General features: G+C 41.8%; 1 pseudogene; it reads left to right on the forward strand.

Annotated features, from left to right (window-relative positions):
• The first annotated feature begins 414 nt into the window (after positions 1-414).
• The window catches only part of LOC127481335 (NADH-ubiquinone oxidoreductase chain 2-like), a 168,228-nt pseudogene continuing 152,912 nt past the window's right edge, over positions 415-15,730 (forward strand).

Consider the following 15,730-nt stretch of genomic DNA (forward strand, 5'->3'; position numbering starts at 1 on the left):
CTCCTGGGGGCTGTTGGATTCCATCCCACCGCGTGGTCCATGGTTGGACCATGACACTGGTGAATGACTCGAACAGTGTATTGATGAAGTGTCATTTCTAAAAATGTAAACAACATAACAACTGAGTAACAGTGGAAATACAGACAATAATATAATCATGTCTATTCCCAGTGAGGAGATCTAAGTGGATTACAGTGATCATTTACTTGGAGTCAACAGTACTTGAGATAATCTTTTCCCGGTTGGCAGACCTAGTTTCCAAGTTTGGACAGGTGAACAGGTGTGTCCAATCGTATGGGCTCGGACAACGCAATGAATCTCAGGAATTTCTGCAAAATATAAAGTCTAGTACAACAGAACTTCTCATTTCAGAATTTTATTGTCTGGATTCATCTTTAACTCCTTCCCTTACTAATGAATCCCCAAGCTAAACTAATCTCCACAATAAGCTTACTCCTAGGAACCTCAATCACAATTTCAAGTAACCACTGAATAATAGCATGAGTCGGCTTAGAAATTAACACTTTAGCTATTCTTCCATTAATCTCTAAAAGCCACCATCCACGAGCCATTGAAGCCTCTACTAAATACTTTCTAACTCAAGCAGTCGCATCTACGCTACTTTTACTCTCCAGCATGACCAAAGCATGATTCTCTGGCCAATGGGACATCACCCAACTAACCCACCCCATATCATGTATACTACTAACTATTGCAATTTCAATTAAACTAGGCTTAGTCGCATTTCATTTCTGATTTCCAGAAGTTCTTCAAGGTTCAACTATAACAACATGCCTCCTACTAGCCACAGTCACAAAATTTCCACCAACCACACTATTCTACCTAACATCCCCCTCACTCAACCCAACTCTCCTATCTTCGATAGCTATTGCTTCCGCAGTCCTAGGTGGCTGAATAGGACTTAACCAAACCCAAACTCGCAAAATTTTAGCTTTCTCATCTATCGCACACCTAGGACGAATAACTATTATTCTCAACTATAACCCCAATCTGACTTTAATTACGTTCTATCTATATACTGTAACAACTTCCGCCATCTTCTTCATCCTTGACACAACCAATACCCTAAAACTATCCACTGTTATATCCACATGAACCAAAATTCCATCACTAACCACAATCCTTATGCTCACTCTCTTCTCCCTTGCAGGTCTTCCTCCCCTAACGGGATTCCTACCCAAATGGTTAATTATTCAAGAGCTCACAAAACAAGAACTAACAGTAGTAGCCACAGCTATTACCCTACTCTCTTTACTTGGACTTTTCTTCTACCTACGACTGGCCTACTGTGCAACCATCACACTACCCCCAAACTTCACTAACTACATAAAACAATGACAAACTAACAAACCAACTAACACCCTAACCACAACCTTTACCTCCTTATCAATTATACTCCTACCACTATCTCCCATAGTACTCGCAATCCCTTAGAAACTTAGGTTATTTAAACCAAAGGCCTTCAAAGCCTTAAACAAGGGCTAATCCCTCTTAGTTTCTGTTAAGGTACACAGGATACTAACCTGCATCTCCTGAATGCAACTCAGATGCTTTAATTAAGCTAGAACCTCCCCCTAGACAGATGGGCTTTGATCCCATAAAATTTTAGTTAACAGCTAAATGCCCCAACCAACAGGCTTCTGTCTACTAGATCCCGGCGCATGTTTAATGCACATCAATGAGCTTGCAACTCAACAAACCTCTGTAAAAAGGACTACAACCTAACGCTTCTACACTCAGCCATCTTACCTATGACTTTCATCAACCGTTGACTATTTTCCACTAACCACAAAGATATCGGCACACTTTACCTTATTTTGGGTGCATGAGCTGGTATAATCGGCACAGCCCTTAGTCTCCTCATTCGAGCAGAACTAGGACAGCCAGGCACCCTTTTAGGCGATGACCAAATTTACAATGTAATCATCACCGCACATGCCTTTGTTATAATTTTCTTTATAGTAATGCCTATTATAATCGGAGGGTTCGGTAACTGATTAGTACCTTTGAAGAACCAGCTTTTGTCCAAGTACAAGAAAGGAAGGAATCGAACCCTCATAAGCTGGTTTCAAGCCAACCGCATCAAACCACTCATGCTTCTTTCTTATGGGTTGTTAGTAAAATCATTACATAGTCTTGTCAAGACTAAATCACAGGTGAAAACCCAGTACATCCCATCCCAACTCCATGGCCAACCACTCTCAATTTGGTTTTCAAGACGCTTCATCCCCTATTATAGAAGAACTTATTGAATTTCACGACCACGCCCTAATAGTTGCACTAGCCTTTTGTAGCCTAGTCCTGTATTTACTAGCTCTTATACTTATAGAAAAACTATCCTCCAACACTGTCGATGCACAAGAACTAGAACTAGTCTGAACAATCTTACCTGCCATTGTCCTAATTATACTAGCCCTCCCATCCCTTCAAATCCTCTACATGATAGACGAAATCGATGAACCTGACCTCACCCTCTAAGCTTTTGGCCACCAATGATACTGATCCTACGAATATACAGACTTTAAAGATTTATCTTTTGACTCTTACATACTACCAACTATGGATCTACCACTCGGTCATTTCCACCTCCTAGAAGTTGATAACCGCATCGTCATTCCAATAGAATCCCCGATTCGAATTATTGTTACAGCTGAAGACGTTCTCCACTCCTGAGCTGTTCCTAGCCTTGGTGTAAAAACCGATGCAATTCCAGGATGACTGAACCAAACTTCCTTTATCACAACCCGTCCTGGAATCTTCTACGGTCAGTGCTCAGAAATCTGTGGAGCCAACCACAGCTTCATACCTATCGTAGTAGAATCAGCCCCTCTAACACACTTCGAAAACTGATCTTCACTTCTAACATCCTAATCATTAAGAAGCTATGAACCAACACTAGCCTTTTAAGCTAGAGAAAGAGGATTATTCACCCTCCTTAATGACATGCCCCAACTAAACCCTGCACCTTGACTTTTTATCATACTAACTTCATGATTCACTTTTTCTCTTATCCTTCAACCTAAACTCTTACTATTTACCCCAACTAACTCACCCTCCAACAAAACACTACCCACTATAAAAACCCATTCCGGAAACTGACCATGAACCTAAGCTTCTTTGATCAATTCATAAGCCCAACCCTCCTCGGAATCCCCCTTATCCTCATCTCGCTGTTATTCCCAACCCTATTACTTCCTTCTCCTGGCAATCGATGAGTTACAAATCGTCTTTCAACTCTTCAACTCTGATTTCTCCATTTAATCACAAAACAACTAATAACCCCATTAAACAAAAAAGGCCATAAATGAGCCCTAATCCTATCATCACTCATAATTATACTTCTAACAATTAACCTATTAGGCCTCCTACCTTACACATTCACACCTAATACCCAACTATCAATAAACCTAGTCCTCGCCTTCCCTCTATGACTTGCCACCCTGCTAACAGGCCTACGAAACCAACCTTCAGCTTCCCTTGGACACCTCCTACCAGAAGGTACCCCAACACCTCTAATTCCTGCCCTCATCATAATTGAAACAACAAGCCTTCTCATTCGCCCTTTAGCCTTAGGAGTTCGCCTCACAGCCAACCTCACAGCAGGACACCTGCTCATCCAACTCATTTCAACAGCCACTACCGTCCTCCTTCCCATTATACCTACCGTGTCCCTTCTAACTATAACAATTCTACTCCTCTTAACAATTCTAGAAGTGGCTGTGGCAATAATCCAAGCGTATGTCTTTGTACTTCTTCTAAGCCTTTACTTACAAGAAAACATTTAACCCTTAATGACACACCAAACCCACTCATTTCACATAGTAGACCCAAGCCCTTGACCCATTTTTGGAGCAGCAGCCGCCCTCCTCACTACCTCTGGGTTAGCCATATGATTTCACCACAACTCTATCCAACTCTTACTCCTAGGCCTACTCTCTATAATCCTAGTGATACTCCAATGATGACGTGACATCGTACGAGAAAGCACATTCCAAGGCTACCATACCCCTACAGTCCAAAAGGGCTTACGTTACGGAATAATTTTATTTATTACATCCGAAGCATTCTTCTTCCTAGGATTCTTCTGAGCATTCTTCCACTCCAGCTTAGTCCCCACTCCAGAACTCGGAGGACAATGACCACCTATAGGAATCAAACCTCTCAATCCAATAGAAGTCCCCCTACTAAACACTGCTATCCTCCTAGCCTCAGGAGTCACTGTCACATGAGCACATCACAGCATTACAGAGGGCAATCGGAACCAAGCTACCCAAGCCCTACTTATAACCGTCCTATTAGGATTCTACTTTACAGCACTTCAAGCAATAGAATATTATGAAGCTCCATTCTCAATTGCCGACGGAGTCTATGGATCAACCTTTTTCGTCGCCACAGGATTTCATGGTCTCCACGTAATCATTGGATCCTCCTTCCTCTTGATTTGCCTCCTCCGCCTCGTAAAATTCTACTTCACATCCAACCACCACTTTGGCTTTGAAGCAGCGGCCTGATACTGACATTTTGTTGACATTATCTGACTGTTCCTCTACATAACAATCCATTGATGAGGATCTTGCCCTTCTAGTATATTAATTACAATTGACTTCCAATCTCTAAAATCTGGATCAAAACCAGAGAAAGGCAATTAACATCATCCTCTTTATATTCACAATTTCTCTATCACTATGTATTATCTTCACTAAACCTTTGATTAGCTCAAATAAATCCAGATTCAGAAAAATTATCCCCATACGAATGTGGCTTTGACCCACTGGGCTCTGCCTGCCTCCCATTTTCAATCCGATTCTTCCTTGTCGCAATCTTATTCCTCTTGTTCGACCTAGAAATTGCCCTCCTACTGCCCCTCCCATGGGCTACTCAACTCTTCTCCCCCCTCACGACCTTAACATGAACCTCCACAGTCATTCTCCTCCTCGCACTAGGGCTAATTTATGAATGAATTCAAGGGGGCTTAGAATGAGCAGAATAACTTCAGAAAGTTAGTCTAGCAAAGACAGTTGATTTCGGCTCAACAAACCACAGTCCTACCCCGTGACTTTCTCAATGACCTTTCTGCATTTAAGCTTCTACTCTGCCTTCACCCTAAGTAGTCTAGGACTAGCCTTTCACCAAATACACCTAATTTCTGCCCTGCTATGCTTAGAAAGTATAATACTATCAATATACATTGCCCTCTCCATATGACCTATTCAAACCCAAACAACACCCCCCACCTTAATGCCCATTCTTATGTTAGCATTCTCAGCCTGTGAAGCAGGCGCCGGTCTAGCAGTCCTAGTAGCTTCCACCCGAACTCACGGATCGGATCATTTACACAATCTAAACCTTCTACAATGTTAAAAATTATTCTCCCCACAGTCATATTACTCCCCATGACCCTCTTATCTCCTCCAAAATTCCTATGACTCAATGTCACCTCGCACGGCCTCTTAATTGCAACCGCTAGCTTACAATGACTTCCTTCAACCTATTACCCTAGCAAAAACCTATCACCATGACTTGGAACTGATCAAATTTCATCCCCCTTATTAGTTCTATCTTGTTGACTTCTACCTCTTATAATCCTGGCAAGCCAAAATCACCTTCAACAAGAACCTCCCACACGAAAATATATTTTTACCATAACCATAATCCTCACCCAACCATTCATTATCTTGGCCTTCTCAGCCTTAGAACTGATATTATTTTATATCGCATTCGAAGCTACCCTAATCCCTACCCTAATTCTAATCACACAATGGGGTAGCCAACCAGAACGTTTAAGTGCTGGAATCTACCTCTTATTTTATACACTAATTAGTTCTCTTCCCCTATTAGTAGTGATCCTCTATCTTCACACTCAAACAGGAACTATACACATCACTATAATAAAACTTTCACACTCATCTCTTACAAACTCCTGAACAGGCCTCATATCAAGTCTAGCCCTATTGCTCGCTTTCATAGTGAAAACTCCCCTTTACGGACTACACCTATGACTCCCAAAAGCCCACGTAGAGGCACCAATCGCAGGATCCATACTCCTAGCTGCGCTCCTCCTCAAACTTGGGGGATACGGCATTATGCGTACCTCAATAATTACAAACTCCCTATTAGACTACCTCTACTACCCATTTTTAACCCTAGCCTTATGAGGGGCACTAATGACAAGCTCCATCTGCCTACGCCAAATCGACCTTAAGTCATTAATCGCCTACTCCTCAGTAAGCCACATAGGTCTAGTCATTGCCGCAACAATACTCCAAACCCACTGATCCTTTTCAGGGGCCATAATCCTAATGATTTCACATGGACTCACCTCTTCCATACTATTTTGCCTAGCTAATACAAACTAGGAACGCATACATAGTCGTACTCTCCTTCTAACACGAGGCCTACAACCCCTTTTACCTCTAACAGGAATCTGATGGCTCCTAGCCAACCTAACAAACATAGCCCTTCCTCCTACCACTAACCTGATAGCTGAATTAACTATCATAATTGCACTCTTCAACTGATCCACCTTCACCATTATCCTAACTGGAGCCACAACTCTACTAACTGCAGCCTATACCCTCTACATACTCCTTATAACCCAACGAGGTCCAACTCCAACCTATATTACAATCACCCAAAATTCAAATACACGAGAACATCTCCTTATAACACTTCATATCCTACCCTCCCTCCTCCTCATCCTAAAACCAGAGCTAATCTCAGGAATTCCCACATGCAAGCATAGTTTTAAACCAAACATTAGACTGTGATCCTAAAAATAGAAGTTAAACTCTTCTTGCCTGCCGAGGGGAGGTTTAACCAACAAGAACTGTTAACTCTTGCATCTGAGCCTAAGACCTCAGCCCCCTTACTTTTAAAGGATAATAGCAATCCACTGGTCTTAGGAGCCATTCATCTTGGTGCAAGTCCAAGTAAAAGTAATGGACTTCCCATTAATCCTCAACACCTCTATATTCTTGACCCTGGCTACCCTCTCTATACCCATCCTACTCCCCCTCCTATCCAAAAACTACCTAAACTCTCCAACAACCATCATACACACTGTTAAAACTTCCTTCATAGTTAGTTTAATTCCCATAATCCTCTCCATCTACTTAAATATGGAAAATACCACTTTCTATTGAGAATGAAAATTTATTGCCAACTTCAAAATCCCTTTTAGCCTTAAAATAGACCAATACTCCTTAACGTTTTTTCCTATTGCACTATTCGTAACATGATCTATTCTTCAATTTACAACATGATATATAGCCTCAGAACCCCACACCACAAAATTCTCTCTTTACCTTCTAATCTTTCTCATTGCAATACTCATCTTAATCATCGCTAATAACATATTCCTCTTATTTATCGGCTGAGAGGGAGTCGGAATTATATCCTTCCTCCTGATTGGATGGTGACACGGTCGAGCAGAAGCCAACACCGCTGCACTTCAAGCCGTACTTTACAACCGTATTGGGGATATTGGACTAATCCTCTGCATAGCATGACTAGCATCCTCAATAAACACTTGAGAAATTCAACAGCAATCCTCCCCAAACCAAATATCCCTTCTCCCTCTCTTAGGGCTCATCCTAGCCGCCACAGGTAAATCCGCCCAATTTGGCCTGCATCCATGACTCCCAGCAGCTATAGAAGGGCCAACCCCTGTATCTGCCCTACTCCATTCCAGCACAATAGTAGTTGCCGGAATCTTTCTACTTATTCGCACTCACCACATATTATGTAACAACCAAATTGCCCTAACTATGTGCCTTTGTATAGGTGCCCTATCCACCCTATTTGCCGCTACATGCGCTCTTACCCAAAACGACATCAAAAAAATTATTGCTTTCTCTACATCCAGCCAACTAGGACTAATAATAGTCACTATTGGCCTAAATCTACCTCAACTAGCCTTCCTACACATCTCTACGCATGCATTCTTTAAAACCATACTCTTCCTTTGCTCTGGGTCTATCATTCACAACCTTAACGGTGAACAAGACATTTGAAAAATAGGTGGATTACAGAAACTACTCCCTACAACTACCTCATGCCTGACAATCGGAAATTTAGCTCTCATAGGAACACCATTTTTAGCAGGGTTTTACTCAAAAGATCTCATTATCCAAAGTCTTAACACCTCCTATCTAAACACCTGAGCACTCCTCCTAACCCTCGTAGCTACAGCTTTTACTGCAACTTACAGCCTACCTATAGCCCTACTAGTACAAACTGACTACACCCGGATTCCCTCCATTACTCCCATCAATGAAAACAACCCAGCAGTCACAAACCCAATTACTCATCTCGCTCTCGGAAGTATTATAGCTGGTCTATTAATTACCTCTTATATCTCCCCTACAAAAACCCCTCCTATAACCATACCACTGGTCACAAAAACCACTGCTATCATTATTACAACATTAGGCATCATTCTGGCATTAGAACTATCAAAACTCACACATACCTTCTCTGTCCCCAAACAAAATATCACTATAAACTTCTCCAGCACTCTAGGATATTTTAACCCCCTTATACACCGCCTCAGCTCTACTAAACTCCTAAACAACGGCCAGAACATTGCATCCCATTTAATCGACCTATCCTAATATAAAACAATAGGCCCAGAAGGACTAGCGACCCTTCAACTCAAAGTATCCAAAATCTCAACTACTCTACACTCCGGACTAATCAAAACCTATCTAGGATCCTTCGCTCTATCTATCTTAATTATAATCTTATTTACACAGAACTAAGAATTAATGGCCCCTAACTTACGAAAACATCACCCCCTTCTAAAAATAATCAACAATTCTTTAATTGACCTCCCAACACCACCAAACATTTCCGCCTGATGAAACTTTGGATCTCTTCTTGGCATCTGTCTAACAATCCAAATCACCACTGACCTCCTACTAGCAATACATTATACAGTGGATATCACCCTGGCATTCACGTCCGTCGCCCATACATGCCGAAATGTTCAATTCGGCTGACTAATCCGAAACCTCCATGCAAACGGCGCCTCCTTCTTCTTCATATGCATTTACCTACACATTGGACGAGGATTCTACTATGGTGCCTACCTATATAAAGAAACCTGAAACACAGGAGTTATTCTCCTCTTAACTCTAATAGCAACTGCCTTCGTAGGATATGTCCTCCCATGAGGCCAAATATCATTCTGAGGCGCTACAGTAATTACTAACCTATTCTCAGCAATTCCTTACATTGGCCAAACACTTGTAGAATGAGCTTGAGGAGGATTCTCAGTTGACAACCCTACACTTACCCGGTTCTTTGCCCTCCACTTCCTCCTCCCATTCTTAATTGCAGGTCTCACCCTCATCCACTTAACTTTCTTACACAAAACAGGCTCAAACAACCCCCTAGGTATTTATTCAGACTGCGACAAAATCCCATTCCACCCCTATTTCTCAATAAAAGATATTCTAGGCCTTTTGTTCCTCCTCATTCCTCTAATAATAACACTTGCCATATTCTCACCCAACCTCTTAGGAGATCCAGAAAATTTTACACCCGCAAACCCATTAGTAACACCTCCCCACATTAAACCTGAGTAGTACTTCCTATTTGCATATGCCATCCTACGATCAATCCCCAACAAATTAGGAGGAGTCCTAGCCCTAGCCGCCTCCGTCTTAATTCTATTTCTAGCCCCATTCCTCCACATATCAAAGCAACGAACTATAACCTTCCGACCTCTCTCCCAACTTCTATTCTGAATCCTAGTAACAAATCTTTTAATCCTTACATGAATCGGTAGCCAACCAGTCGAACATCCATTTATTATCATTGGACAACTCGCCTCAACTACCTACTTCACAATCATTCTCATCTTATTCCCCATTACTAGTCTCCTAGAAAATAAGATACTCAACCTCTAACCACTCTAATAGTTTATAAAAAACGTTGGTCTTGTAAACCAAAGACTGAAGGCCGCCCCTTCTTAGAGTTTTCCAAAAAATATCCAAGCACCCCCCAACTTTCCAATCAACACGTACATCAAGGGGAGGGGACCCCCCCTCCCCCCATACCCTACGGTATGTATTACTTTGCATAGCATCCTCCACCACATTAGACATAACATGCATGTAGGAAAATCTGACATACTATTATTGCAAAAACCATCCAAATTTCCATACTATCTCCCATACAATCCAAAACTTGTCATTCACAGATCTAGGCACATTCCCACACAAGGACATAACATGTTCTAGGAATAATCCCGCCAAACAAACTAAAACCTAAAACTGCTAATTTTCGCATAAAATCCTTCTCAATACGAGGAACGTCACAGAACCTAAAATCCATGGTCCATGGACCACTCACCACTTAACCTTGCTCTATGTACCAACCAAGAAGTGCTGGGTTATTTATTAGTCGTACTCCTCACGAGAAACCAGCAACCCGGCGTTAGTAATGTTTATCATGTCCAGCTTCAGGTGTATTCTTTCCCTTTCCACCAATAACCCACTCTCATAACTTGCTCTTTGTCGCCTCTGGTTCCTCGGTCAGGGCCATAACTTGCTTAATTTTCCTAAACTTGCGCTCCGTTACTAATGGTTGGGGATGTTCGGCCAACCTGGACCTCGTGATCGCAGCATTTTCTCTCTTCTAAACTTTTGGGGTTTTTTTTGGGGTAGATCTCAATAAGCCCTTCAGAGTGCTCCGCCAGGGGGCTCCCATATATGGTTGACATGTACCCCTTATGGTCGGCGAGCGGTTTTCTCACTTTCGCGTGAAAATTAATGATATGGTTTCAAGTGTTATTCGGTCTCATACTGTTGCACTGATGCACTGTCACGTGCTGTTGGCTTGGTTTTTTCATTACGTCCCTCATCAAGTTGCAATTTAATTAATGTACGCCAGACATATTTTTTGTTGTCAATTTCACAAAAAATGACAAAAATTTTGTCATTTTTTGCAATGATCTAGGGACTTTCCCTCTATTCATCATTAATTTTTGTTTTTAAATTTTTTAACAAAAATTTCAAATTTTACAAACTTTCCATTCCCCTAATTTTCCAATTAAGACATTTGCATCATCAATTTGCTAAATTTTTTTAACACACTTTAATCTACCCCATCATTTCCTTTCATCATTCATTTGTTCATTTGTTTGTTTACACTTTAATCTACCCCATCATTTCCTTTCATCATTCATTTCTTCATTTGTTTGTTTACACTTTAATCTACCCCATCATTTCCTTTCATCATTCATTTCTTCATTTGTTTGTTTACACTTTAATCTACCCCATCATTTCCTTTCACCCTCTTACCTCCCCAATTAATCGCCCCCACTACTCTAACTAATATTCCACTCACATACACCTTTAACAGTTGGTCCCAAACTTTTTTCCAACCCTTCAGAAAAAAAGGAATCAAACCTTTATCACCAACTCCCAAAGCTGGCATTTTCATTAAACTATTCTCTGAACCACACCTCCTTAAACCGCCCGAATTGCCCCACGAGACAACCCTCGTACAAGTTCTAGCGCAACAAACAACGTCAGCAACAGACCCCAGCCCGCAATTAAAAATTGTCCCACCCCCCAAGAATAAAACATAGCCGCTCCCTCAAAATCCAACCGAATAGACAAAACACCCCCACTATCCACTGTGTTTATCCCTAACCACTCTAACTCAGATAGCCCTATAATAAACACCCCACCCCCTAACACTAAAACTAACCCAGCACCATACCCAACAACCTGCCAGTCCCCTCAGGTCTCAGGAAATGGATCTGCTGCCAATGAAACCGAATACACAAAACCCACTAACATCCCACCTAAATATACCAGAAATAACACTAGTGATACAAAAGACACCCCCAAACTCATTAACCATCCACACCCTACAATAGACGCAAACACTAACCCCACTACTGCATAGTATGGAGAAGGACTGGAAGCAACTGCTAGTCCTCCCAAAATAAAACTAACACTTAAAAATAGTATAAAGTACGTCATAACAATTCCTGCTTGGCCTCTATCCAAGACCTTTGGCCTGAAAAACCATCGTTGTAATTTCAACTACAAGAACATAAACCTTAACAAACCTACCCACAACACTACAATCCTGCCCCTTTCTACTCTTCTAACTTCTCAACAACACATTTTTGTTATCCACTAGAACTACTTCTCCAACCACTAAACAAATCCTAAATCAATATCAACTATTACTACAACTAAAACAAGCCCCAATAATAATCACTATGCCTATAACAGCCTTAGTCCTTGTAGCTTACAATAAAGCATAACACTGAAGATGTTAAGACGGCTATTACACATACCCAAGGACAAAAAAGACTTAGTCCTAACCTTACAGTTAGTTCTTGCCAAATATATACATGCAAGTATCCGCATCCCAGTGAAAATGCCCTCAGCACCTTAAAAAGACAGCAGGAGCAGGCATCAGGCACACCACTCCAATTGTAGCCCAAAACGCCTTGCCTAGCCACACCCCCACGGGTTTTCAGCAGTAATTAATATTAAGCAATAAGTGTAAACTTGACTTAGTTAAAGCAACTTACCAGGGTTGGTAAATCTTGTGCCAGCCACCGCGGTCACACAAGAAACCCAAATTAACTTTATACGGCGTAAAGAGTGGTTTTTCATTATCACTTCAACTAAGACTGAAATGTAACCAGTTATAAGCACAAGATGCATCCAATACACCCATAGAAATGATCTTAGCTTCATGATCAACAAAACTCCACGAAAGCCAGGACACAAACTGGGATTAGATACCCCACTATGCCTGGCCCTAAATCCCGATGCTTTCACCACTTAAGCATCCGCCTGAGAACTACGAGCACAAACGCTTAAAACTCTAAGGACTTGGCAGTGCTCCAAACCCACCTAGAGGAACCTGTTCTATAACCGAGAACCCACGATACACCCAACCATCCCTTGCCAAATCAGCCTATATACCGCCGTCGTCAGCCCACCCCTAAACTGAGGTTTAACAGTGGGCACAACAGCAACATCCCACTAATGAGACAGGTCAAGGTATAGCTCATGAGATGGTAGAAATGGGGTACATTTTCTAGCATAGAATACCTCACGACAAGGAGTGTGAAATCACTCCTAAAAGGCGGATTTAGCAGTAAAGCAGGATAATAATGCCTCCTTTAAGCTGGCTCTGAAGCACGTACATACCGCCCGTTACCCTCCTCACAAGCTAGGATTAATTTTATTTATAATAAACCCCTAAGCTAGAGATGAGGCAGGTCGTAACAAGGGAAGTGTACCGGAAGGTGCACTTAGTCTACCAAGACGTAGCTATAACTAAAGCATTCAGCTTACACCTGAAAGATATCTGTTCCATATCAGATCGCCTTGAAGCCTAACTCTAGCTCTTCTACCAGATTACATAGAAACTAAGTTAATACTACCCATTAAATCAAAACATTCTCTCACTCAACCTAGTCTAGGTGATAGAAAGGTAAACTCAAGACGCAATAGAGATCATGTACCATAAGGGAAGAATGAAAGAGTAATGACAAACCAAGCAATAAATAGCAAAGACCAACCCTTGTACCTTTTGCATCATGATTTAGCGAGAACTACCCAAGCAAAACGCCAATTTAAGCTTGCTTCCCCAAAACCCAAGCAAGCTACTTACGAGCAGCTATCTACTGAGCAAACCCGTCTCTGTTGCAAAAGAGTGGGAAGACTCGTTAGTAGTGGCGAAAAGCCAATCGAGCTGGGTGATAGCTGGTTGCCTATGAAATGAATCTTAGTTCCCTCTTAATTCACCTCCCAGGACTACACTCAACCCACATGAAGCGAATTAAGGGCTATTTAAAGGAGGTACAACTCCTTTAAAAAAGAATACACTCTCCCCTAGCGGATAAATTTAATTACAGCTTAATTGTGGGCCTTCAAGCAGCCACCATTAAAGAATGTGTCAAAGCTCCTCACCTAAAAAAATCTAAACTTCCTCATGACTCCCTCTTCCCCAATAGGCCAACTTATATTAAATAAGAGAATTTATGCTAAAATAAGTAACTAGGGATCCCCTCTTTGGTGCAAGTTTACATTACAACATTATTAACAATCCACAGGATATTTTTTAACCTTAACAAGACCTTATACCCAAAACTCTGTTAACCCACCTATGGAGCGCCCCCAAAGACGATTAAAATCTGTAAAAGGAACTAGGCAAATCCAAGGCCCGACTGTTTACCAAAAACATAGCCTTTAGCAAACCAAGTATTAAAGGTGAAGCCTGCCCAGTGACAATTCGTTCAACGGTCGCGGTATCCTAACCGTGCAAAGGTAGCGCAATCAATTGTCCCATAAATCGGCACTTGTATGAATGGCTTAACGAGGTCTTAGCTGTCTCCTACAGATAATCAGTGAAATTGATCTTCCTGTGCAAAAGCAGGAATAACCCCATAAGACAAGAAGACCCTGTGGAACTTTAAAATCTGCTACCACTCCCATAAACAATACTCACCCACAGGGCCTACTCCCCTGGGATTTTGCTGGTGTGCATTTTTTGGTTGGGGCGACCTTGGAGACAAACTTAACCTCCAAATATCAGACAATCCATCTTAAGCAAGAACTACCCATCAACGTGCTAATAGTAACCAGACCCAATATAATTGATTAATGAACCTAGCTACCCCAGGGATAACAGCGCAATCTCCTTCAAGAGCCCACATCGACAAGGAGGTTTACGACCTCGATGTTGGATCAGGACATCCTAGTGGTGCAACCGCTACCAAGGGTTCGTTTGTTCAACGATTAACCGTCCTACATGATCTGAGTTCAGACCGGAGTAATCCAGGTCGGTTTCTATCTATGTTACAACTCCTAGTACGAAAGGATCGAAGAAGTAAGGCCTATGCCACAAGCACGCCTTCGCACCCAGTAATGAACCCAACTAAATTACTAAGAGCTCCACCATAACCCCCTCCTAGAAAAGGACCGCTAGCGTGGCAGAGCTTGGCAAATGCAGAAGGCTTAAGCCCTTTACCCAGAGGTTCAAATCCTCTCCCTAGCTCCAACGCAAACCACATGACAATTCACTTAACCCTCACTTACTTTATTATATCAATATCCTATGCTCTCTCCATCCTCATCGCCGTAGCATTTCTTACCCTAGTTGAACGTAAGATTCTAAGTTATATGCAAACCCGAAAAGGGCCTAATATTGTAGGACCATTTGGCCTCTTACAACCTATAGCAGATGGAGTAAAGCAATTCATTAAAGAACCAATTCGTCCATCAACTTCATCCCCTTACTTATTTATATCTACTCCTATCTTAGCCCTTCTCCTAGCAATTACAATCTGAACACCACTTCCCCTACCCTTTCCCCTTACTGACCTAAACCTTGGCATACTCTTCCTTCTAGCTCTATCTAGCTTGGCAGTCTACTCAATTCTATGATCAGGGTGAGCCTCTAACTCAAAATATGCCTTAATCGGCGCCCTCCGAGCAGTCGCACAAACTATCTCTTACGAAGTTACCCTAGCCATTATTCTCCTATCCGTAATTATCCTTAGTGGTAACTACGCCCTCAATACCCTAGCTACAACTCAAGAACCTCTCTACCTCATTTTCTCCTCCTGGCCCTTAGCAATAATATGATATATCTCCACTCTTGCCGAAACAAACCGCCCTCCATTTGACCTGACAGAAGGAGAATCTGAACTAGTCTCAGGGTTCAA

This window comes from Manacus candei, unplaced genomic scaffold (genome assembly GCF_025592945.1).
Source record: "Manacus candei isolate 608988 ecotype Guabito, Panama unplaced genomic scaffold, ASM2559294v1 h1tg000078l, whole genome shotgun sequence".
Lineage (NCBI taxonomy): Eukaryota > Metazoa > Chordata > Aves > Passeriformes > Pipridae > Manacus > Manacus candei.